Source organism: Protopterus annectens, chromosome 9.part0, assembly GCF_019279795.1.
Source record: "Protopterus annectens isolate FY-2018-M chromosome 9.part0, PAN1.0, whole genome shotgun sequence".
NCBI classification, from domain to species: domain Eukaryota; kingdom Metazoa; phylum Chordata; order Ceratodontiformes; family Protopteridae; genus Protopterus; species Protopterus annectens.
Window position 1 is genome coordinate 1,450,263,360 of NC_056743.1, and position 26,659 is coordinate 1,450,290,018.

Sequence of the window (26,659 nt, forward strand, 5' to 3'; positions counted from 1 at the left end):
GAATGACACCAGAATTTAAGCCAATTATTAAAGCTGATCATCTTATCACTGTATTGTGGCATCATTCTAGGTGAAGGTAGGATACTGCTCAAGGTCAGGGTCATACCTGCCTGGGCTACATAATCAGAGAGCTCCTCGATGTCCCTTTTCATGTAGTCCAGAGTGCGTCTCAGGTCGTTGACACCAGCGTGGACAATGACTGAGTCGTACTTGTACCTGCTGTTGAGAGACCTGAGTGCTTGCGTTATGTGGCGGATTCTAGCGCCTGACAGGCAGCTTACTGTGACCTTCTCTTTACTCAGTCTGGTGGCGGGACGTCAGTGTGTCTGACTATGGAATCACCAATGACAAGTGTGTCTGGCATTTTGTTTGGCCTTAAGGGCTGTGACTGTTTGACACTCTGACTGTGTCTATGTGTGAGGTGGTAGTGTGTCTGCTTTGGTGGCCTCTGCTGTTTTGGTAAATTTTGATCAGAGCCTAGTATGTCTTTGTGTGAGTATATGTATGATTTGAAGTTGTGATGGTACCATGTGTGACTGGGTATGTATTGTGTGTGGTTACCTTCTCCTCCTGTCTGGTCTTGCCAGTCCTATGTTGAGAGCTCAGCCTCCAGTTTGGCAGTTGCATCTCGCATGTATTTGTGTTTTGTGGGAGAGATTGTCTGTGTACATGAGGCAGTTGCCTCAATATTCCCAGGTTCACCAGTTGAGCTGGAGGACACTAGCAACTGATCCCTCGACATAGTAGATAAGACTCAGTGGGTTTTAGGCTGGTGGGGTACTATCTATAATAAGAGTGCTTTATCAAGGTGCAAGTACTGTAGGAGTAAGTGCTAGGCTTTACAGATAGAGAATAGTCTACTTGGGAATCAAGTAGAGATGAACTTTTCAGTTATAGGATATGCTGGTTAGATCAGCAGTACAGTGAAAAAATATATATACAAATTAATCAGTGAGTGAGTGTAAACTGAGTTTGCATTTGCTCAGTTTGCTCATTCCCTTTTAATCTGCAGGGAACCTGTAGATACCACAAGTAATTAAAAGAGCATGAACAAGAGGACACAGAGCTAAATTTGAGAGCCATCAAAACTTAAATGGAGGTAACCAAGTGCTAGAGAATGCAAAGAATGCATAACTAGAGTCAGTTGCTTAGTCTGTTTTATGGCAATCCATCTAATAAAATAGCTTGCAATAAACTGATAGGTGAATGAAAATTAACACTCAAGATGAATGTCAAAGCTGTCATCAAATAACAATATATCTTTGCTTTTTATGTTGAAGGCAGTGTCTATAAGACTGTGGTAACTGGTCAGTGATTATCCTGTACATCATTTGCCAATGCTTAATACTGAACTACAGGTGTGATTGGTGAGATTGAAGGAGTAGGTCAGTGCTTTAACAACCTTGCTGTTCTGGGTTATTCAGTGTAGAGTATACCTGCTGATGAAATAGTATGCACATATGCTCCCATAAAACAGAGTCGCAGGGCATTCATCTAGTTTTCAAAACTAAACAGCTGCTCAGTGCACCAACCAGTGATCTTCTAACTGTTTCACAGAAGTAAGATTTAGAGCAGAAATATATAAACAGATTTTGTCTCACAGATTCTACCCATTTCTCTAACTTCGTCATAGACTGTGGATCCCACTTAACACAGATTATTTTTTTTCTTCAATACAGCATATAGCTTTTATGTTTGTTCCATGCATTTCTGGACTCTGTTTTGTTTTTGGAACTGCCACTTATTCAAAAAGGATTCTCTACCTATCACATTTTACACTTTTTGGGAAAGATATATCATTGTACCTTCCTTAAGCCTTCTGCCTTGCAAATTCAGATTGTGTTGATTTGACCTAATTAATTTAATTTTTGGAAAAGGATGGCAAGTTGCACTATCTGGATTCTCTTGAGAGACACATAAGCTTCTATTATATCCTCTCTTCTTCATTCCATCAAGATTTTATGTTATATTTTTCCCGTCTTTCTTTATAGGTCTTTTGATGAAGACCATGTATCATTGCTGACATCATCTTTACTGTCTCAATCAAATTTATGTCCTGGAGACAAATACGTCTCTAGAGCTGCATGTGAGTTGTTATAACTTCTTGTCTTCTGTTGGTGATAACTTTTCCATCTCTGCGATGTTGCCACGTTAGTTACCTTTAAATCATCTGATATAACTATCTCTGTGCTTCTTTCACTTTTTTTGTTGGTATTGCATCCAGTTGCGTGATCCTTTTGCATGTTATTGCATTCAAGATGCATTGCATAAAATTATTATTCAGTGACATTAAGATGATGTTATAGTTTACAGCATTAACCCAGTTTTGTCAAGTCCATTATAGCCTATCAATTGTTTCTTGTATACAAGCCCTGTTGCATAACCCCCTGTTATAGGCAAAAAGGTATGCTTTTCATTCCAGACTTTCTACAGTATCATATACTTATTAAAAAAAATGAAATGACCACTTCCAGTAATGACAGCTTTAGTGCCCTATAAGCAAACATTGTTTCAACTATTCAACTTTTCATATTTTCATATTAAGATTACAGCTATATGGTCTCTGTGTTAAATGAGATACGGTTGATTCACCATAAGAACTTACAACTCAGATGCCCTTCTTGCAGATATCAGAGCAATCAGTAAAACTGTTTTCCATATTAAGAACCTCAACTCATCCAGGTTAGCAAGTTCAAATGGAGCAAGTGTTAGCTTATCTAACACAAAATTAAGATCTGAAGGAGGGACCACTGATTTGTTGGAGGCCTCTTATGCAAAATCACTTTCAAAAACATTTTGACATGAGAATGCATTGAAAGATGAGGATCCATGGACTGACATGCTGAAATGGCTGATAAATGAACCTTGATAAAAGAGTAAGAAAGGGTAAGAAAGGCCATAAGATAGTAACCCACACAAATATTGTATAACAAGAGGAAAACTATCCCTGAATGAGTGCTGGTTATACTGTTGGAACCAACTAGAAAACCTCTTCCATTTGCTAATATATAATGTTCTAATAGCAGGCTTTCTTGCTTTGATTAGTACATATTGCATATCCTCAATAAAAAGTGCCTAAAGGCAATTAAGACTCTAGCATGCAGGCAGTCAAGCAAATATCACTGATCTTTTCAAAGTATATCCATTCTCTGAGTAAGCTTTTGATAATTGCCTCCGGTCATTTCCAAAATAAAGGATAACCACTGTTGCCTGGGTCAGAGAATACCGCTATGATCTTGTGGGATTTCTTCTACATCTTCAGAAGGGTCTTGGATATGAGTGGAAAAACATACAGGAGCATTCATGTCTGAGGAAAAGGAAATGGATAGGCATCTGTCTTACAAGACTTCTTGCATGGAGTCCAGGAGCAGAATCTTGCCAGCTGATTGTTCAGAGAGGAGACAAATAGGTCTAAATGAGGAATTGCCCACAGATGGATCAAATCTTGGAAGACCCCTGATTGAGATTCCATTCTAGAGGATTTGCCATTGTCTTGCTCAGTTTGTCTGCCACACAATTTTGCTCTGACAGAATGCAGGATGCATGCAGAGTGAGATTGTACTGTGAAACTATATCCCAAGCTAACATTGCAGATCTGATCTGCAAAGGGGGTATAACTTAGTTCCCCCTTGTTTGTTGATGTATCACATGATTGGGCTATTGTTTGTAACAACTTGAAGAGGTCCAGGGGACCAAAGATGATTCAGAGTGCCATGGTCAGCGCAAGCATCTCTTTTACATTTATGTGCCTGACTGACGTTGATATCCCTCACACCTTGCACTTTTATCACTTCTAAAACTGCTCCCCAAGTGAAGTCTGAGTTGTCCGGTAACTGACTGCTTTGGAACAGGAAGGAAAAAGTGAATCTCCAAATTTAAGGATATTTTTCTGTCTCTACCAAGTGATTTGTCTAGTGACAAACCCAGATTTGAAAAGACAAAGGATGTTGGTGCTGGGACCAAAGAGACTTCAGATACCATTGCATCTTTCTTATGTGGAGTCTTGCCAGGGTACCATGAGAATCATAGATACCATGAGGCACAAAATCCTGTAGTATTCCCTCACAGTGATTAAGTTTGAGCGGAAAACCTTATAACTAGATCTTGATATAGATCTATGTTTTCCTGTGGAAGAAAGGCTCTTTTGACTGAGGTGTCTAGCTAATACCCCAGGAACACAATCCTGTGTGAATAACTTGTGTAAGATATCTCTCACCTCAATGTGAAATTCCTGAAACTTTGAAAAAAGGGTATGTAAAGATAAGCAAGTTATCTAAATGTGGAAAAATGTAGATGCTCTGTAGCCTGCAATGAACTATAACTGGAATTAGACACCTTGTGAGTACTACTGCTACAGTGGATAATCCAAACGGTAAGGCTAATCACTGCTAATGTGATCCAGACACACAAAGCCTTAAGAAACGATTGAAATGTGGATGAATAGGGATGTGATTATAAGCATCTTTTAAATCTAGTGTCACCAGGAAACTTAAATGAGGAAGAAGAGGAAACAGATTGTGTAGTGACATAATTTTGAACTTGGACACTATCACTAACAGGTTTAGGAAAGAAAGATTTAGAACTGGTCCCCAAGTATTTTCATTCTTTGGAACTAATAATATCCATGAATAAAAACCTTTACCCACGTCGGAAGGAGAAACTGGTTCTATAACTCCCTGAGACAGCATGTGATGAAGGACAGGTGGAAATAAAAAAGTCAAATCTGGTGGATGAGGAATTATCCCTGGAAAGGAAGACTTTCCAACCAATGCCATCTGTAACCATAATGAATAATCTTCAGAACCCATTTGTCTGACTTTATTTGTTGCCAGTTAGAAAAGTGGAAATTCAGACTTTATGAATGGGAAAGGGGCTGCTAGGGTGGGGGTTGTTGGACTGTTCTTGGTTTTGGGAAGTTCCTGGATTCTTTTTTGAACCCTCTTGCAATTTTTTTCTTAAATGCCTGTTTGCCAGCATTTTGTTGAGAATGTTTATTTTGTATTTTGTAAAAACTGGATGAGGGATTAAAGAATCCTTGAAAAAGTTAGAAAAGGAGGAATGAAAAATCTTTGAGATTCCCTGTATTAACTTGCCCTTTCATCATATGCTTTGATTACCTCTGCAGCAGAGGATCCAAAAACTAACTCTATCCAAAGGATAACTTAAAATCTCATTTTTATTATTATCTGTGAGATTCTGCGAACAGAGCCGGCAAACCTCCTCAAATTAGTGCCAGTGGCTATAGCCCTTTAAGAAGTATCAACTGACTCATACACACACTGAAAACCATGAGTAGTATCCTGTACAACTGAAGAATCTAAATTATTTAAAGTGGATTTTTCCTCACATGAAGAAATTCAGGCAAATCATTCCTCATACTTTCACAGTTAGTCAGAATAAACATTATCATATGGAGCCTGACAATTCAAAATTCTGAAAATCAGAGTTTGAGAAGCATACAGTTTTCCCCATATTTATCAATAATGTTCCCATTCTTATCAGAAATTGTAGGATTAGAACTAATTAAATGTTCAGCAGCAGTAGGATTAACTAAAGTTATAGCTGCTGGGTTAGGTTTGGGAAGAGTGTATAGAAACATAAAATGCATAAAGTTCCTCAATCTTTTGTCTGCTTTTCCAGGGGCAGCTGACTGACTGTTAAGAAAACTGCAGGCAGTGACACACACATCCTCCAAAGTTGACAGAACAAAAAGAATGGATAAAGGCTCTGGAAAGTCATTGTGTAACAGCTCATAGTATTTTCTGAGGAATTGTGAAACCTTAGTGTTCTGCAACTGAAAACACTGGCACATTGTGAAAATAGTTTCAGAGAAAGAGAATATTCCACAGGAGGAATCAGAAAATGAGCTATCACAGATGGCATGCAGGAAATCAAATCAGACGTTGCCTCCACAAAAAGACTTATTACTAATGAAGTCCCTAAGGTTCCTCACTGGGACCTCTTGTGTTTGGCATCTACTTGTTTGAAGTAAAAGCCAATACCAAAGGGCTCTGGCTGACTATGTTTGCAGATGACTGCAAGCTAGGAGCAGTCATTGAATCCCCAAATGACTTAGACATCCTTTTAGGAAGGTTTGCCCCAAATAAATAAATGGAAGTAAAATCATGGACCAACTCTAAATATCAAAAAATGCATCATTATATCCTTTGGGATGTCATCTATTTCAGACAACTACCACATTAACAATATGGCCCTAAGAGATGGCCAAGTTGTTTGGGATTTTGGCACCTATGTGGACACTGACCTAACTTTTGACCAACACATAAACATTGTTGGAAGAACATCCTTCTAGATAGCACAGGTTATAAACAAAAGGATTGTGTCTAGATCTAGGGATGTCACTGCCCCCCTTTACTCTGCCCTCATTAGGTCAATCATTGAACATAACTTCCCCTTTCACATATATTTGTCTAAACACGTGGAACAACTGGAATGCCAACAGAACTACCTTACCAAAAGGATGCAAGGCTTAAACAACATGTCCTACATGGATTGGTTCAAACCTGTGTCACTATACTCAATATCCTTCAGACTGCTAAGAGGTGACCTGTGTCTGGCATGGAAGGCATCCTCTGACTCAATACTGATGTATTTACTGCACATCAGTAAGTCAAATGTCATCATAAATACTTTCCTATAGATCTAAACCTCTTCTGCAACATCAATAAAACAGTGTGGAGGGACAGGTATATCTCATATAGGATACTACTGTTCTGGAACAGACTCTCCATCCGCATAAAACAAAGTTCATCCTGGTCCATATTCAAACAATCTCTTTGCTATAAATGGGAAGTGGAAGACCTCTCCCACTGTAAATGTAAACACCATAACTGTTATGGATGCCATTCACACATTACAGTATAAGGTCCAACAACATTATCAGTTACTGAATATGGTTTTTGAACACTTGAGCATTTGACTACAAAAGATACATTATATTGTAGAGAATGAATGCACCAAGGTAGAATTGTCACTACAATTGTTTGATGTGTCAGTATTTCAAGGCATCACATCATGTTATTATAGCAAGTGATATGTGTGCCTGTAATTGCCGTAGTAAGGTTTCAACATACATAATTTTGTCTTATTCCCTTGTACCAGAGGAGAACACTTACTACAAATGTTATGGAAGAAAAATGTATTAACACGTCATCATTACTCTGAATAAAAGCATTGCTATGTGAGAAATTATCACAGTTTTTTATTAGAGGAATCCACATCTACACATGTACACAGCAGATGTGTTTGACAGTGTTAGTGACATATATAGTTGCAATAAGACTGACACAATGTAGTCTGAGCAGTAATAGATGGATTTGAACTAATTACCTAAGATTTCAAGCTAAAGATTATTGCCTGAGTCGCAAGTGCCACATGACATGTTTCTGTACAACTGTGACAGACCACAGTTGAATGGATGACATAACCTTTGTTTATTATCTGGATGTTTATGCTAAAAAGTGGTTGAAGGGCACAATAGCACTGTACAGCTGCACATCATATATGTATTTGAAGAGTACTATACACAGTATGAGGATGAATGACAAACAGCTGGCTTCAAACATCCACATCCACAGGAGAAGTCTGACTTTTAAAGTGTGACAGTGCACTTTAGAAAGAATGACCTCATCATTATATTGCAGAGATGTTATGAAAAGTGAGATAAGGGAATGGAGGACTCATCTACCTCCCTAAAGGTTTCCCAATGTGGAAGTGGGTTAATTTTAGCTGTCGTCGCAGTTATACCTACCTGACTCTAAAGCTCCATACAGACAAGTTTAGAACTGCAGGATTTGAATATCCCTCCTATTTACTTGCATAATATACATGTCATTGCATTAAACAGACATGCCACAGCAGAAGTCTGACTACAAGTTAGACATACAGCATCTTTGAGGTGATGACCTGGCAGAAACACTGCTATGGTTAAAACTCAATACACATATGTTGGATTAGAGTTCTAGGCAAATTTCGCCACTTGAGTGGAATGTTAGTTTTTGAAAGTGTCAGTGAAAGCATTCTAATGCATTATGATCTCTACCCAGACATGATAGTTAGTGCTGTATTTGATTCACCTACCTAACTAGTTGCATATTCTAGAAATCACTGTATGAATCATAAGTGCAACAAGATAAGTCTGACTACTGTATTATGACAGTGCACTTTTGAAAGAATGACCTCATCAATGTGTTGCAGAGAAGATGATGTTGTGAAAGGTATAGAGTACAAAGGATTAGTATGTACAACATCACTTTAGCTAGTAGATCTAGGAGAGTCTCTCTCTGATATCTTCCCTGTGGGAGGAATAAAGGCACCCTGCTGAAGTTTCCAGGAGAAGGCGAAGGCCGAGGTACCAGAATTAAAAAGACTTATCAAACATTTTCACTGTTCGTGTTGTGTTCCAGTATTTAAAGTTACTTTTTTGGAGTTTTGGAGGTGGTTGTTTTTGAAGTGGACACAGCACCAAGCATAACTTACCTGTCACTATACCCCCTCTCCTCACATATACACACACACATGCGCACACGCCCACTCACACATTTCCCACATTGAGCATCATACTGCCTATCTAATTACATAAGCTAGGGAGCAAGTATAATTCAAAAGCGCCATTGGAGAAGTCTGAATTTAATTATGTGAAAAGCACAGTTATAACTGGTAAAAATTCACTGTGTGGAACACATAATACTGTGCATCCCAGGTTTTAAGAAAAATCATATGTGTATACATAACTATGTAACAGCAATGTGATTGTCCCATGTAATGACATACTTCTCTACAAAGATTTATATATCTCTACTATGATTTATATACTGTTCTTCATGTATATTGTGCTGCTGTGAGGGACATGTAACCAACTCACAGCATGGGATGACAAAGAAAATCACAGTTGTAAACCAGTGGATTATCAATCAAACATTCCTGCTACTTCATTCAAGGATGATTGCACACTTGTCTTGTCTCAGGCTTGTACAATGTGCATTGAAAAGATAAACAGACAATTTTTATGTAGGAAAGTGAACTACAGAATAACAGTGATGGATTATGTATGAATAGGTTAAACAACATTGTAATACAATTCTAAGTGTAACCTTTGGAGGGCAGGCATACATAAATCGACTGAATTAAATGAGTCAACATCACTTTGGAATGAAGATAACTTCTTGTCAAAATTTAATACAGACATACAGACATTGGGAAGCTTAAACAAAAAATTATTTTTTGTACTTCATATTGTTGAAAAATAGATAAAATGGAATATACATAGCTAAGCACAACAGCATGGAGGGCATCAGAGTAATGCAGTTGAAGCCATAAGCTGGATACTTCCATTTAGCTTTAGTTGTAGTTGGTACTCAGCACCAAACATTGTACAAATGCAGAGGAGGAAGACAAATGACACAGAAGGTAGAAGATACATAGACAGGGTAGAGGGGGTCAGAGACCACGTAGCGTATGAAGGTGGATAATGGTGGCTCATAACAGTATGTAGCCAACAGCTACACATAAAATTGTGTAATAAAACAATCAGCAACACTTAGCTAATGCCTGGAATAGAACCCCTGAAAGTATGTACAAATCTGTTTATACATCTGAACATTATCTCATAATACCACAAATAAATTCCTACCCCCATACACTTTAAATCACACAACTGAAGGACAGTGATGACTTACTGAAGCAGAAGGGATGGAGAGAGAGAGCGAGAGAGACAGAGTTGGAGACAGAAACAGCAATGGTATTTTTTCATAGACATGTAGGACTATCTGTATGGTGTATCACTCTTACTTATTTCCTTATTATTACTCTGTCATGCTCTGCACAATAAAGTGATTGCCATGGAGAACAAGAAGGTTTAGGAGAGCAAAAACAAGATCAAGACATAAGCAGGATAAGGGTGGTTTAATAAGTCTCCCTGTTGGGGATGGAATGTTTTTGCAAACACCGTCTTGCTCCACTATTCAAATGGTATGTTAAGGAAATGTAGTAAATGGAGAGAAATATAGACATTTGCAGTTAACTATATGATAGGAATATGAAATTTCATGAAATAACTTGCCCTACAGCTGTAATTGAACTTATGACAGTATGCAATAAATATCAGTGTAGAAACTGGGCAATTATCTCAGCACACCACACAGGTTAGTGCATCCAGCAGCCTAAGAACTGTTACAGTAACTGTTTCACTGTGCTGCATTTAGTCTGCCTTCACTCTATATTCCCATAGTGCAGTGCATTTAAGCACAGTTACACAACAGTGTTCACCATCACTCACCACTGGTGCACTATGCCAACCTCAGGACAAATGCTGAGGACAAAAAGTAAAGGTTTTTCTATGGGCACTTCTGGCCATGTGTGTTGTGTGTGATTCTATTTTTTTACTAGATTAAGCATGTGAGAGAGGCATTGATAGGATGGTGGTATAAATGGGTGGCAGGCAGAGGGTAGAACATAGGGAAATTAATACAGGAAGTTGCAGGATAGTGGTGGGAGAGCACCACAGCTAACCTCTTCTTCATAAATGCAACATAAATGTAGACTTGTACAATAAATTAGATCCCTTTGGAGAGTCACCATACCAGGGATCCAGGGATGGATGACAACAACACATTAATGTTGTATAGCCAATCGGACCAAATTCAGTGTGTCATAAGACATATAGGTGAAATGGAGAGCTATGTATAGGGTGTCATGTTTTATAGGATAGGTGGCAATTTTCATTATTTTTCTATAGAAAGAGGAATGTTGGATAAGGGGCTAAGGAATGTCAGGGTCAGGTTGGTAGGTTAAGAAGCAGGTGCAGATAAACAGGTCATACAAGACAGTCTGGATGGTAATGGATGCAAAAGGCTGGGGGATACCATGACTGGGGAAAAGTAGGAGACATTGCAGGTGTACCCATATCCAGCATGAGAACAGTGAGACTCTAATCCTCACCCTCAGAACTGTCATCACTGTCTCCTGTGTCAGCTGCCTGAATCAATGCCAGACATGGCATCATTTTTGCAATCCAATGCAAGAACTTTTCAACCCTGCCATTTCAGGCACTGAGGCCCCTTGACATTATATCCTCTACCAGATCTGTCAGCTCCTGACGGGTTACAAAACTGCCACCTCCACTCATATTGCTACTGGAGGGCACCACTGCACCAGCAGCTGAGGCAGAGCCATCTCACGCAGGTGGAGCAGGTAGGGCAGTGGTTGTTCAGGCAATGCTCACAGGTTGTGAGCCCAAAGTACTGAGTGTCCATGCTGCCATCTGTGCAGATATTGTGGGCTTAGCCACAGTTACATATCTGTGCTGTTGGTCATTTTGTTTTCAGCAGGAAGCTAAGCAAACAGCAGAATATTTAGAAATTAAAAAAGAGAAAGATGGGATGGGGGTGGGAGACAAAAAATAAAAATTAGATCCATGGCATCTCTCATTATTTTATATTTTCAATACACCTTTTTGATGTATATAAACAAATATGATAACTGACTATTATACACCTTTGCCACAGCCAGATATGTTGGGAATGTGTTAGTGTGTTATAAAATAAACTAATCTCACTGATAAGATATAAGAAATAGCAGCCTTTATTTCTCTGTGTAGTATATGATATATGCATTCACAAGTAATAATTGTACTTAACATAACTGAAATGTTCCTGACATTCATTATTGCTGTTAATATTTTAGAAAAACAATCTTGTAAAAAAACATAGTTGTTGTTTCTGAGCATTGAACCCACACACAGTTAAGCTGGTATTCTCATTGCCTAATGCAAGCAGTAAGAGCTATTGGGTCTATATTAGATTAACGAAGTTTCAGAACTTCGAATACCATATGGTTGACACCATATAATCGAAGTTCTGAAACTTTGAAAATCTAACAAAAAAAAAAAAAACAAAGGAAAGTAAATTGAAAGTGTTTTAGCAGGAGGGCAAGCCCCCCTGCACCCCCCACAGCCTCTGCTACTTAAATATACCAACTCCGAGATCGCATTTTAATGGAGAATGGTGCGGAAAGGGAAGCGCAATTTCATTTTTGGTATATTTAAGTAACGGGAGGGTGTGGGGGGTACAGGGGGGCACAGCCCCCACTTAAAGCACTTACTTTTGTTTTTTGGGTTTTTTTTTTTTTAGATTTTTGAAGTTTCAGAACTTCGATCATATGGTGTCGACCATATGGTATTCGAAGTTCTGAAACTTCGTTAATCTAATATAGACCTGAGCTATTGGAGAAGGCATGTATGCTTGATATCAAGATTGAGGTCTGCCTGCTCAAAATGGTAGGGTGTCAGGTACTGAAAACAGTTATCTGCCTTGCAGTTGGACCTGAGACATACTTACCCCATGCCTGTCTAAGGCGAGCTATTCTCTCCTGGTGTGCCTCACGGTTTGCTGCTATTTTGCTGCTATTTCCTCTGCAGCTATCTATCTATATGTTCATGTATGCATATATATATATATATATATATATATATATATATATATATATATATATATATATATATATATATATATATATATATATATATATATATATATATATATATATATATATATATGTATGAAAGCATAACAAATAACCACATGGACTGGTTAGATAATTAATGCCATATCACGCACAGGTTATGGGTCAGTATACTTACATAACTGAAGGGTGTGTGCAGTCCTAAATTCATTCTCCCTTTGGCTTAGGACATCCCATTTGTTCTATTTTAGGTCACTATGGTGGTGATGCCACTGTTCTCTAGTCCGTGAAATACAAGTTGCACTGGAGACAGCCTTGGCCAAGCCATTCCAATCTTCAGCCTTATACTGAGACCTGGTGTAATCCCCTTATAGCAGCCTACAGCTGTAGTACTTCATGAGGAGTGTGCAAACATCTTGGACTCCTCAAGACTCCACCTTTGTGCTGTACATTTAGCACCATTCTCTCCATCATTAGTTATGTCTGCAGAAGTCAAGCCCACAATGAATGTCTGAATAGGTGTCCAATTCAAATCTCATTTATAATAGGTTGAGTGCAAGGATGTGCACCCTCGCCAACTGTATTTGGGCAACTGTAAGCATGTGGATTCCTTGGCATACATATTGGCAATAGTTACACCAAATAGCACTAAAGGTGTTAAGCATGGCAGTGAGATTTGCTATGTGTGATGTTCAAACTACTGACACATGTTGCAGTGACCAACAATGGAATGCTTAATGGCTTGGCTTGTAATCACTGGGGTTTGGAAGGAAAGGATAAACAGGATGAATTGTGACATATTTTGATGTTGGGACTTATACACTGTTAAAGTTGTATTTTATAATCTCAGCATCTAACCCAAAGGTTAAAGAATGCAAAAATTGAAATGCAGCTTTTTAATTTTCATCCCTACAGGAGAACTTCCTTTAAAGAATGGTAATTAGAACTATAATAATTTAAGAATGAAAGAAGGTATACTTCAGAGAGATCTGTATGTGTGTGGCTTTAAGTAGTCCTGGAAATGCAAATCTATGCAAATGTGGTATTTCTGTTTGTATTTATATTTTAGTTGGGTGGAGTTACATGACCTCAGTAATGCAGGATGGGGTATGTTAGATACATACATACTTCACAAAACATAACTGTCCTGAATACATATTCAAGATATACAATGAGTCAAGATGATTATACAAAACTATTGTGCCCATCATACATATGCAAGTGCATTTTAAATTAAATATCATCATTGCCTTGTTTAAGATATTATACACACATTAACTTGAGGCTATTTCTGAATCATTATTGATATATGCTAAATAGAAAAGTTTAGTTATACAAGCATTTCTGATACATTGCTTGCAATAAACATGTTTATCATGGTCATTTGTCTTTCGTTTTGCATTCCTAATGAAAATGTGAGAAATGGGATTCTGACACCTTTTGTAAAAGTATGTTTTACATGGATCCAAACCGCTAATCACCTGTGTTATCTCTGCACTTACATCTTGTGCCACAAACATAGGTAAGCAGTATCGTCCAGAGTGCTGATGAAAGCATACCATTGCAGTATTGTTTGTACTACATAATGCAGCCTAAAATAACATTTTCACTTTTTTCCTTTGATAGTGAAAAATGTTTGCATACTGCTAAGTAGAGCACAAATGCAAAAGCAAAAGCATTAGAAAAGATGTATGAGAGGGAAAACGCTGACAATAAAATTAATTCAGTCAATGGGTATATCTAGCAATGGCCAGAGCAAAAAGTGCATTCAAGTGACACATTTGTCCTTCTCACATCTATTCGCACATTGCGGAACATATTAACAGACTTGTAGTTAATGACAAATAATGTGAAAGTGGACAGACAGCAGCTCACATGCTATTAGCAATACTGGGAATAGTTGAGTTTTACACAACAACATAGTGATAAAAATGAATGTGTGTAAATATGCATTCATACCCCCTCCCCCAGAAAATAATCAACTGTATTCAAACCCTGCATCAATGTATTCATTCAATTCACTTCACTTACACCTTGTATAACACAGTTAATTATCTGAGAAGTGGACTCCAGACTGATGATGTCCATGCATCATTGTCAGATGTGCTTGCATTACAGAAGGCAGTCCAAATTAAAATGTTCACTTTTTTTCCTTCAGCAATGAAACATATTTGTTCAATGCTCAGCAGTGTGCAAATGCAAAAGGCAACAAATTAAAGAAATTATATGAAATTGTAATGAAGGTAAAAAACAAATAAGGATACTAAATATGAATCCTGCATCACCTGTATTGTTGCTATAAGCTCACTTAATTTATACCTTATGGTACACATATAGGCAGGTGGCAGCTTGAATGTCTTTACTCAGTATGGCCCAGAGTGCTGAGGAAAGCACAACAATTCCGATATCAGTTGTAGTACTGATGGCACCCACAATTACAATTTGTCAGGGTTTAACTTGGGAAGTACTGCAACTGACAGTTGACAGCCAGCGGAGTGCAGTGTCAAAGGGTGGGCAAAGAATAAAGAAAATGGGCACATTTGAAACACATATTTCAAATTTACATTTCTGATGTTTCTCTGCTTTGTTATCTTGCAACAGTAACCTGCATAAAAACTGATAAAACTGTATAATTCTGGAATGAGATGGAAATAACTGAAATAAACTGGGATGAATGTCTGTCTGTAAATTACCCAGAACTGTGTTGAACAGGTGCCTGTCTCTCCTTTATGTGTCAAGTCTTTTTGTACCTTTGAGAATAAGAAATCTGTAGTTTGGTTATGAATGTTTTATTATGTATAGTGGAGGGAGATGTCAAAATCCAAATCAAATTTTATTATCCATAGCTTCTATACTCATTATAGTGTCTGTAAATTCTGTAATTGGAATGTGATAATTACTGTCTCCAATAACAGTGCTCATAATAGGATCATAGGATCATAGGAGATTACTAGGCTAATGGCTCTGGGGTCCTTACAAGTCTGGCCAAGAGTTTATCCCCAGAAAAGAAACCATAATCAACACCTGCCACTCCTGTCAATGAGGGACACAGACGGAACCCCCTGGACAAATTTGTGGTTGCCCATCCAATCATCAAGGATGCGCTTGAAGAGGGTCACTGATGTACTTTGCTTGATGTGTATGAGGAGTCTATTCCAGAGATGGGGCAGCCTCTGAGAGACAAACCTGTCTCTCCATCAGGTTTTGTTAATGTCACATATTAGATTTAAGTCTTTTGATCGGGTACTATGTGAGGAGTTAAACTTATAGATATGGAGCATCTCTAGTAGAGCAGGGTCTGAGATTGCCTTGTAGGTGAGACACAGGTCACCACTGAGCAATCTATACAATACAGAGTAGAGTGATAATGATTTGAGCCTGTCCACATAGGACAGGAGTTGGAGGCCATGAATTCTCTTTGTGAGGTATTTCTGTGTCCTTTTCAGTTGGTGCAGATGTCTGCAGAGGTACATACCAAATGGGGGGGTTGTAGTCAGTTATTTGCCTAATGAGGGAGGAGAAAAGAGAGGTAATGACCTCCTTTTTTCTGGATGCAATCCCTTTACTTATGAGATGAACCAAGTAAAAGGCTTTTCTGACCACTGCCCCTTCATGATGGTCAAATGTGAGATTGTTGTCAACTTGTGTACCCAGCTCTCTCACCACAGGTTGTGTTCTTAGGGGGTTGCTGCTAATGTGGCAATAAGGAGGGGCCGTGTTTTTGCCGAATGATATGATAATACATCTTTTTGCATTTAACTTGAGGCCATGACTTTGGCAACAGTCATTTGTTGCTCTGACACATTCTTGTAGTATGTTAACATAATTTGGAGAGTCAATGACAGCACCCAACTTACAGTCATCTGCAAACTTGGTTAGCAACAGGCCTTTTGTCTTTGCCTGGATGCTTAAGAAGTAGATGCCAAACAATAGGAGTCCCAGGACATATCCCTAGGGGACACCACCAGTGACAGGTTTGTTATCGGAGGTAGTGGCACATATTTTGACCTTGTGGGTCTTATCAGTGAGCCAGTTGGCTACCCACCTGATGAGATAGGGATTTATGCCAAGTTGTATTAGCTTTAAGAAGTTGCCCGAGTGAGGGATTGTGTCAAAGGCCTTGGCCAAGTCAAGGTAAGCTGTATATACTGACTTTCTCTCATCCAGGGCCTTGGTGATAGTCTTAAAGAAGTTAATTAGGTTCAACAGGCAATATCTGCCCTTGACAAATTTTAACTGGGTGGGGTCAAGTGCTTGGAAATTGCCTATGTCTTTGTTTAAGAGTTTCATGATAATGCACTCCATGGCATTACAAATCAGACTTCTCAAGCTAATGAGGCAATAGTTTCAAGGGTCAGTAGTGGCACTACCTTTGTGCAAGGGGATGACAATGGCAATTCTCCACTCTGCTAGAATGAAGCCTGTACTTAGGCTGTGATTGAATAGAGTGCTCAATGGCAAGGGTAGTTCTTGATAGAGATGTTGCAGAATATAGCCTGGGATACTATCAGGTCCCATGGAAGCTGTGTTCTTTGTCTTGGATAGGGCCTTTAACACTTGATCTATGGAGATGCAAGGTGTAGGGCAAGTATCAGGGATGTCAAATGGGCCTTTAGAGGGGGACAGGGGGTGAAGTTTGCACTGAGCCTATCTTCTAGCAAGTTGCCTAACTCAACAGGATCAGTGTAAGTGGAACCATGAAGGTTTCTGATGTAACTGAAAAAGGCTTTGTGGTTAGCCTTTGTTTCAGAGGCTAGTTTTGATTCATAATTGGCTTTGGAGGTTTTCACTAGTGATCTAATTTGCTTGTTGAGGCTAAGGAGGGAGTTTTTCCAATTGGGAATTTGTGCCTTTTTATCCATGGACAACAGTTTCTTCCTTTTGTTGTAAAACCTGATAGAGGATGTCCACCACATAGGATTGTGTTTCCTTGAGGAGCAGGTTTTAGTTCTGTTGGGTATGGTTGAGTCCATGCAGTTGTACAGGTGCTTGTATACTGCACTGGCATACTGTTCAGCATATTTGTCTGCATCCTCTGAGGGGGGCGATGGTGTGAAGCTACTGATACCCTCTGTTAGAATGTTGTAGTCAGTTTTTGAGAAGTGTTTTAGCCTGGTTATGGCTGAGGGGGGAGATTGGATGGGATACACACTTTGAATGAGATAGATCAATGGTCCAATCTCACCACTGAAGTACTTACTATGGGGATGGTGCAGCAGTCACCCATGTTGGTGAGAACTAAATCTAGAATGCTATCTACCCTTGTGGGAGATGAGTCAAGCTGGTCTAGTGCATTAGAATTGATGAAATCAAGGAATTGTTGGGTCAGTGCATTAGAGCAGAAATAGTTCACACAGTTTATGGTGGGGTAGTTGAAGTCACTATGGATCAGGGTGTTAGGGGGTACCTTGATGGACTCAAGTAGGTCCAGGTAGGAGGAGTGGGTGTCCTAATTCATGGAGAGGAGTCTATAGCTGGCTATAACTTGGATGGGTGTCTTTCCAATTGTCAATTTTACCTGGAGAAGTTCTAGTGCATCATGCTGGCAAACCAGTCTGGAGGTGTCCTTGTCTTTAATGAAAATAGAAACTCCACAACCCTTAGTCTTCCCAATCTCATTTGGAGTCGGAATGTGTGGAATGAAGTATAGTCTGGTAAGTCTGGTGATGGGGATGTACAGCCCTCAGAAACAGGACAGTTCACCTTTTCCTCAGAGGACGTAAAAACCCATCTGTAGTTAAAGAGACTTGAACTGGAGACAAAACATATGAAATTGGAATTGGCAGAGAAACTGCAGTGTGTACAGGTTGAAAAAAAGAGAAACAGCATCAACATGAGAGGGACATGCTGACTCTTTGACAGGAACATGGAGGTTATGGGGTAGGGAATAACTGAACCCCAGAAGTAACAAAAGTTGGTAAATTTCTTCCATATTATACAGAAGGTGATACTTTTGATAGTTTTATTCATATATCTGAAAGAGTATGTAAACAGTATGATGCTAACCAAGGGCATGATTCCTGATCCCCTTACTCCATCGTAAAGCTGTAACCGCTGTTTCTAAATTGTCTTGTACTGCCTGTTTAAATTATGACACAGTGAAACAATGCTTATTGAAATGTTTTAAGTTAATATCTGAAACTTACAGAAAAAAAATTGTGAGCATAGATATGGGCCATATGAAAGTGTATGTGATTGTATTGCTGAGGTAAGCACTTATATCCATACGTGGGTGGGTGGGTGTCATGTCACCACTTTTGAAAGGCTGGTAGACAGTTTGGTGCAGGAACAAGCCTTTAGCACTTTGCCTGAGGACATGAGAATCTGGTTGGCAGACTGGAAGTGTAACTCTGCAGATGAGTTGGGGAGAAAAGTGGATCGCTACTTGGCAAGCAGGACACCACTGCACAAAAAGTGGACACCCAGTGCTGCACATGGATATAAGGGAACTCAAGGCTGGCAGTCTAAACCACCCCAACAAAGTCCACCAGTAAATGGGGAAGCCACTAGTTCAGGTACATGGTCTGGATCAGGGTTTAGATGTTTTAAATGTAACCAGTGGGGCCATGTAGCATACAAATGTCCACTGAAGCAAGGTGGGGAACAAAAGGTGAGGGAGCCAGCAAGTGGGAATAATAGCATGCCAATTGTAAGTTGTGTGTAGACAACTGGGTACCAAACTATCACTGAACTTTGTATCTGATTTTAGTGTATAGAAAACAGGTCACTGCCAAGAGAGACACAGCCTCTGATATAAACCACTATGAAGCCTGCAGTGGTTAAAGAAGAGCAGTACTCCCTTGGGCAGTCCACTTTAGTCAGAGCTTTAGAAGGAACCCCATTCCAACTACCTTTGGCCAGGGTTCACCTTGACTGGAAGGGTGGAAAAGGAAGCAAGGAAGTACGTGTGTTTGAAGACATCTCTGCAGATGTCATGATAGGGAATGATTTTGATAATGCAGTAACTTGTGCACATGCATTTATACACAGTCAGTCTTGGAGACAGGTATTTGGGTCTGGTAGCCTGGGGGAGACCCAGACAGACCCCGAACCAGAAGTCGGGGCTAGTGATGTGACTAGTTCAGGGAGGGAACTACCCTGTAGCAATGAGCCTGAAGATAAGCCACAGCTGTTGATATGTACTGATGTTCCCTTGGAAAGGGTGACTTCAAGGGCAGAGGTGAGTCATAGTACCAAGGCTAGCATTGAGGCACCCCTGTCAGAAGATACCATACTTCCTGTGGAAGGGGAGCTGGGAAGGGTCACAAAGGTAGAGTTGAGACAGGCTCAACATTTGAACCCTATATTATGAGGCTAGAGGAAGGTAGCTAAAGAGGCACCTGATTCTCAAGGAAAAGGGGAATCTGTACACTGGAACAAGGGGTTACTGTATAGGGAGTGGACCCCTGAGGGAGGGCTAGAGAGTGAGGTAATGCAGCAGTTGGTAGTGCCCAGAGCCTACCATCTGACACTTCTAGCCATAGCTCATGACATTCCTTTTTCGGGTCATATGGGCATAAAGCATACCAAGAGATGTATTGTGCAGAACATATATTGGCTTGGGATTGCAAGGGATGTAACAAGGTACTGCAGAACCTGTGAACAGTGCCAAAAAGTAGGCAAGGCAGGAGACAAGGTCAAAGCTCCTTTTATGCCTTTGCCTGTGATTGATGATCCATTTCAGAGGGTAGCTATGGATATTGTGGGGCCTCTGAGTACCCCAGGTTCCACAGCACAGGGAAGAAATATATCCTAGTGGTAGTAGATTATGCTACTAGATACCCTGAAGTGGTGGCCTTGTCCTCTATCGAGGCAGAGAAGGTGTCAAATGCTTTGTTAGATATTGTCAGCAGGGTAGGTTTCCCAAGATAAATATTGACTGCCAGAGGTGCCAATTTCATGTCAGATTTGCTGGCTTGTCTGTGGGATTGTTGTGGGGTGAAGCACCTAAAGATTACCCCCTATCACCCCCAAAGTAATGGTCTTGTGGACAGGTTAAATTCTACACTGAAGTCCCTGCTAAGGACATTTGCAGACCAGTTTAAGAGAGAGTGAGAAAAATGTTTGCCCCATCTGCTGTTTGCATACACAGAGGTACTCCAGGAATTCACACATCTTTCTTTCTTTTAATTTTTTATGGGCATAGGGTGAAGGGGGCCCTTGGATATGATTTGTGATGAGTGGGATGGTGAGTCAATGGTACCTGTCAGACAAGGAGTCTCTTGTGGTATATGTCCTAAACTTCAGGATAAGGCTTAGGGAGCTCATGGTCTTGGCCCAGAAGAACCTGGCAGGAGTCCAACAGCAGGAAAAAGGTCTGATATGACATGAATGCTCGAGTCCGAGAGTATGTAGTGCAACAGCAGTTTATGGTGCTCATTCCTGTCAGACACAATAAGCTGCAGGCAGCTTGAGAAGGACTCTTCAGTGTGGTAAGGAAGGTCAGTGATGTTAACTACATGGTAAAACTGCCAGGCAGGAGGCAAAGGCACAAACTGTGCTATGTAAACATCATGAATCCTTACCATGCTAGTGAGGCCCTTTTACTGAGTATTTGTAGTAGGTGGCAGAAGGAGTCTGAGGGGGATATGGTGACTGATCTCCTCAGTGAGGCTTGGACTGATACTCAGTGGAAGGGTTAGCAATGTACCAGTGTCTATCCCCTGGCCAGGTTTGAGAAATTTGAGTAGTGTTGCAGGAGTGTGGGGACATATTCACTGGGAAAACCTGGTGCACCCACCTGGTGCATCACCATGTGGATACAGGGCCCCAAATACCTATCAAGCAGGCCCCTTACAGGGTGCCTGAATTAGTCAGACAGACTCTGAGGGAAGAGATACAAGACATGTTGAAACTGGGAGTAATCCAGGAGTCCAGCAGTCCTTGAGCCTCCCCAGTGGTGCTGGTACCAATGAAGGATGATAGCAGCAGGTTCTGTGTGGACTACAGAAAACTAAACCATCATACAGAGTCACATGCATACCCCATGCCTAGGAAAGATGAAAACCTAAAGCAGCTGGGTGGGGATAAGTATATGACCACTATTGATCTGAAAAGGGCTACTGACAGGTGCCCTTGACTTCCACCACTAGAGAGAGGTCAGCCTTTGTAAGTCCTTTTGGACAATACGAGTTTCACAAAGATGCCTTTTGGGATGAAAAATGTTCCAGCAACCATCCAGAGGCTGGTAGATCATATCCTAGCAAGATTAGGAGATTATGCCCTTTCTTACCTGATGACTTTGCCATCTACAGCCATTCCTGGCAAGAGCAACTTCAGCATGTCAGGGAGGCCCTGGGCAGACTGCAAAAAGGAAGGGATGACCATGAAGCCCAGTAAGTGTCAGGTGGGTATGGCAGAGGTTTGTACCTGGGACATAGAGTGGAGACTGGTAAGATCAGGCCAGAACCTGCCAAAGTGGAAGCTATTCAAGCATCGCCTGCCCCTGTTACCAAAAAGCAGGTGCGGGTATTCTTGGGTACAGCAGAGTACTATAGAAAGATTGTTCCAAATTATAGTACAATAGCTGCTCCCCCTCTCAGACCTGGCAAGGAACAACAGGCCAGGCAAGGTTTTGTGGACCTCAACCTACAAGCAGGCATTCCAAAAGCTTAAGGGGCTTTGGGAGGACCCAGTGTGCTAGATAGTCTAGATTACAGCAAATCATTTATTGTGCAGGTGGATGCCTCAAACCATGGGGTGGGGGCTGTAATCAGCCAGGTTTCCTCACTGGGTGAAGAATACCCAGTTGTATATCTCAGCCATAGATTCCAACCCAGGGAGGAATGTTATGCAGCTGTAGAAAAGAATGTCTGGCCATAGTATAGGCACTGGAAAAACTTCAGCCCTATCTGTATGAAAGGAAATTTACTGTGGTTACAGATACAGTCCCTTAACATGGCTACATCAACCCACACAGCAAAATTCCAAGCTATTATGGTGGAGCCTATGGCTGCAGGCATATGGCATGACACATGACAGTGAGCACGGTAGTGGGGTCTGCAATGCCAATCCAGATGGGCTGTCAAGACAGGGTATGGATTAGTGTGTTCTCAAGCAATGTTCCTCCAAGGTCATTTGAAAAACTACCTTGATTCTTCAAAGGGGGGAAGAGATGTGATGATGTGAGATAGTGCCAGCTATGCCAGGGGCTGTAAGGCATTGCATGTGTAACATATGCCAGCATAGCTAGCTAGAGGTTTGTAAAGAATTATGTCACTCAAATATCAAACTGATTCATACAGATGTTTGTGTTAAAATGTATTTGTAAAGTTGCTTGTGTTAAAAATGTATCAACAGTGGGTCCTGCTGGACATCAAAGAAATATACATGTATGACATACTAAATTGGTTTAACTGATGAAATGTATACATTTTAACAGAGGATACTGGAAGGGAAGAGTTAAACTCAGCCCAGCTAACCTTAAGAAAAACAGCCTGAAATTAAATGACTTGGTTTAGGCCGTAAAGATTTTATCTCACAGGTCTGAAAGCAGCCAAAGAATGGCTTGTTAGTTTCTGCAGGAAGAGTGGAAGTATTGCCATTAGTTTACAGTTTCCAAATATTGTAATAAATCTTAATTAAAGTTCTGTGTATGTATTGTGACACATCAGTGCCAGATTCTGGCTAAATTTGTAGTGAGAGGGTATTGCGGGAACCATAGAGTCAGGTGACCTGATGCAATGTCATTCTATAGCCAGCACTGAAACCATATTTGACTACTAGTGAGAGACATGAGGTGTGCACTCTGTTTTGGGACCTGGCAAGACACTCATCCACGTTCATCTTGTTTTTCTTTAGTAAGTAACTAGGGAACAGTAATTCTTCAGTCAGTAAATGCAGTAAGATTAACTAAATGTAGTTTTTTTCTGTATATGTCTGAGTTCTTCCAACTGTTTTTTTTTTGTTTTTGTTATATTTCCTGTGATTGAAACTCTGTTGTTTATTATAAATAGATATTCAGTATCTTCATGACTTTTATTATTTAATATTAAGTGTATATAAATGTTTCATTGTGTCTGGTCTTTTAGAAAATATTTAAGCTTTGAGAGTATTTGCATTTATTTAGTGGTACTGTGGCTCCATATTCCTGAAAGTCTTGCTGTTTGGTTAAATGCTACCATTTGTACAAGTATTAATTTTAATAAATGTAATTGGATACCCTGGTAAAAACATTAAAGTAGCTAGCTTTGGGTGTTCTGGTGGCAGCAGATCTACCTTATGGTCTGGGTGGAGGTGGCAGACCACGGTTAAGCTGAGCCAGACTTTCCCAAGTGTGTGTGTGTGTGTGTGTGTGCGTGTGTGTGCGTGTGTGTGTGTGTGTGTGTGTGTGTGTGTGTGTGTGTGTGTGTGTGTGTGTGTGTGTGTGTGTGTGTGTGTGTGTGTGTGAAAATCAAAATCTCAGAGAGTGTGTGTGACAGTTACTTTCAACAAGGATACCAAGAGCACTGATTTCATACAGATGGTGGAGGAGGACTTGGCTTGAAACACCTGCCTAAGAACTCAGCTGTGGTCAGTGGGGAGTTTTATTTGGGGCCTGAAGTGAACACCCAACCCCAGGACTGGAGGTGTATTCCCTGTGTGCTCTTAAGGGAAATTGTATTTGGTGCAAAGGACTGCATCTGAAAATACTGTGTATGTCTATTTTTCCTCAATGTTAACATTCCCTTCTGATGTCAGTGGTGAGGATTGAGGCTTCTTGATCACTGGCCCAGATGAGGGCCATCACAGTCAGTATTACAGAATTGTTATAACTTGTGTGTAATCATAGGGAGTATTATCTTTTCAATTGTTTTGTGCATGATGGATGCATACATTCACACATAACTGAGTTCACAGGCAAATGTATTATAAATTTAATTTTGTGTCTGCTTTCTGTTTCATCTTATACAGGATACGGCCCCCAATATATCTGTACTCTACAAGCCAACGTTCACTGATTCAGAAATTGGGTCATTATCCAAGTTTTCCATTGCCATGGAGTATTTTCTCTTATGAAGAGGCAGAAGTTACAAATCTTCCTGAGACAGGAAGTGGCAGTAGGTGGTCATTGACTTCAAAGCTTTTGAAGGGCATGGGAAAACTTCCTCCCAGATATAACACAGAGCAAGTGATAAGAGCACCTCTGCCCATTGTAGGATGGCTGCAATTGCTGGGGAACAGGTGGTTGTGGGGGTTGGCCTGCTACCAAACCACCACTGACTAAAACAGAGATCCAGATAGCTCAGCAGAGGGTTCACACAGATTCATTGATGTTGGTGCTGATATGCACTACAGTCCATGTCTCAAGTAGAACTTCTAGGTATGCAAAATAAAAATAATGTGTCATTCTATATATCTTTATACGCATATATCTTGTATGTCTGACATATCTAGAGCCAGTCATAAGTTTTTTTTTTTTAAACAAGAAACATCTTTATTAAATTATCACGTATGACATAAGCAATCCTACATTTATACAAATGAAAAGAAACCATATTGACAGAATTTTATTTGCAAACATTATATATCAAGTTTGAGTTAGACAACACAATATAAGGGAGATAGGGAAGGATATCTGGGCAGGATTCAACTTTTTAGTACATTTTTCTGCGAGGTGATTTTTAATCGGAGCATGTATAGGGGATTGTTCTGTTCCTTGTTTCATTTGCATAGTGATACTTATCAGCTTTCTATCTGCTCCCTTCCTTAAATACAGGGACATCTGGATTGCAGTCTGCAAGACCACCTCCACATGGTAAGCACACATGTTTTATAGGTTCATAGGTTGGTACTAGGCTATCAGCCCTAGGGCCTACACAAGCCTAGCCATAACAATTCACTGGCTATTTCTTCCCACACTATTTACTTCCCTGGACCGCTGTCTAGCAAGGCGACTGACATGATCCCCAGGGTGACTTTCCGTTCTCCCATCCAATCATCAAGGTTCCTTTTGAAGATGGACAAAGAGGTGCTCTGCTTGACATGTATGGGCAATCTATTCCAGAGTCTGGGGAGTCTCTGGGTCAGGAACCTACCCTCCAGCATGTTTTGTTTATTGTGATGACAAGGTTTAGATCCCTGAAGCATGTGGCTCTGAGGGATTTGGATTTCTTTAAGTGTAGCATGTCCAACAGCTCTGGGTTTGACATGGCCTTGTATGTTAAGCAGAGATCGCCTCGGAGTAGACGATATGTGACAGAGTATAGCTGGAGTTTTTTAAGGTGGTCAGCATAAAGCATCTGCTTTAGACCTGTGATTCTTTTAGTGAGGTATTTCTGCGGCCTTTCCAGTTGTTGCAGAAGTTTTGAGAGGTACATACCAAATGGGGCATTGTATTCTATAATGGGTCTAAGAGGGATGCGTACAGTGGGACAATGACCTCCTTTTTTCTGGATGAAAAGCCCTTAGTGATGAGGTGTGCCACATAGAAGGATTTCCTGACTGTTGTGGCGATGTGGTTATTGAAAGTGAGACCACTGTCCACCTGTGTCCCGAAGTCCCTTATCACACTTTCGGTGTTTAGTGTACTGCCACCTATGTGGTAATTCATGACTACATGTTTTTTCCCAAAGGGAATAACTATACATTTCTTGGCATTGAGCTTGAGCCCATGGCTCTAGCACCAAGCATCTGTTTCTGTAAGGCCCTTTTGTAGAGTATCCACATCATTTGGGGATTCAATAATGGTTCCCAGTTTGCAGTCATCTGCGAACTTTGTTAGCCAGAGTCCCTTAGTGTTGGCCTGTACTTCAGAGAAGTAGATGCCACACAAGAGAGGTCCCAGGACTGAACCCTGAGGTACTCCACTTCTCACTTGTCTGGAGCTGGATTTGGAGTCAGCTACTTTTACAGTGTGTGTTCTGTCAGTAAGCCAGTTGGCAGCCCATCGAGTGATGTAGGGATTAATGCTCAGCTTAGTAAGTTTACCTATGATTCTAGAGTGGGGCATGGTGTCAAAGGCCTTGGCAAGGTCAAGATAGACTGTGTGGACTGCTTTACCCTCATCCACGGCTCTGAAAACTGATTCAAAGAAGTTAATCAGGTTCAGGAGAACCGATCGGCCCTTCACGAACCCAAACTTGGTGGGGTCCAGTCTTTGAAGGTTGCCAATGTCTTTGTTTATAAGTTCCATGATAATACATTCCATGGCCTTGCAGATCAGGCTCATCAGACTGATGGGGCAGTAGTTCCCGGGATC